This window comes from Chrysoperla carnea (assembly GCF_905475395.1).
Source record: "Chrysoperla carnea chromosome X unlocalized genomic scaffold, inChrCarn1.1 SUPER_X_unloc_27, whole genome shotgun sequence".
In the NCBI taxonomy this organism is placed as follows: Eukaryota; Metazoa; Arthropoda; class Insecta; order Neuroptera; family Chrysopidae; genus Chrysoperla; species Chrysoperla carnea.
The window spans coordinates 1-1,044 of record NW_025408153.1 but is presented as its reverse complement, the minus strand read 5'-3'; the positions used below and the strand labels follow the sequence as shown (position 1 = coordinate 1,044).

General features: G+C 32.7%; 1 non-coding gene across 1 annotated transcript; it reads left to right on the top strand.

The window, feature by feature from the left end:
• The first annotated feature begins 923 nt into the window (after positions 1–923).
• Positions 924–1,042, top strand: LOC123304167. The gene has a single exon (XR_006536213.1). It is a non-coding gene; the product is annotated as a 5S ribosomal RNA (ribosomal RNA).
• The last annotated feature ends 2 nt before the right edge of the window (positions 1,043–1,044 follow it).

Here is a 1,044-nt window from a genome sequence, read left to right as displayed (position 1 = left end):
ATCAGAAATGGTTGTTAACGCAATTAAAAATTTAAAAGAACGTGGTGGTTCATCATTACAAGCAATTAAAAAATATTTAGCTGCAAATTATAAAGTGGATTCTGATAAAATTTCACCATTTATTAAAAAATATTTAAAAGCTGCTGTAACTGAGGGAGCCTTGGTACAAACTAAAGGTAAAGGTGCATCTGGTTCATTCAAATTGGCTGCTTCCGCTTCATCTAATTCTTCAGCTAAATCAAAAGTATCCAAAAAAGAAAGTGGAGCAAAAGGTTCAGCAAAGAGTGCTAAAAGTAAACGGGCACCAAAAGAAAAGAAAGCCACAACTACATCATTGGCAGCCAAAAAGCCTAAAGCAAAAAAAGCGACTCCATCATCATCAACTGCTGCTAAAAAAGTTACTGCAAAATCATCAGCGGCATCAAAAAAAGCACCAGTTAAAGCAAAACCAGCAAAAAGTACAAAATCCGCTGCCAAAAGTAGCCCTGCTCGTAAACCGAAAGCACCAAAAGCTAAGAAAGCTTCTGTTGCCAAATCATCTCCTACAAAAATTAAAAAAGCAGCACCAAAAAAGAAATGATCTGTTACTTTAATAATATATTGAAATATTTCATTATTTTTGCTAAAAAATGAAAATAACATAGGCCTTAATACAGGCCACAAATTAATATTTGATAAGAGTAAATTATTTTTTGTATAAATATTTTATAAAATAATAGTTTAGAAACATTTGCCACAGTCAGTACCACGGATGGGTGGCCACTTGAGAATACTGTGTGCGGTTGCATTTTTATTTAAAATATATGGTATAATAAATAAGTATATATTTAAATTGATTACTTCATTGAAAATTTTAATAATATACTTTAATATTAATGATATTTATGAAAAATATATATTTGTAAAAATTTTCATTTATTACTGGCAACAGCCATACCACGTTGAAAACACCGGTTCTCGTCCGATCACCGAAGTTAAGCAACATTGGGCACAGTCAGTACTTGGATGGGTGACCGCTTGGGAACACTGTGTGCGGTTGCCTTT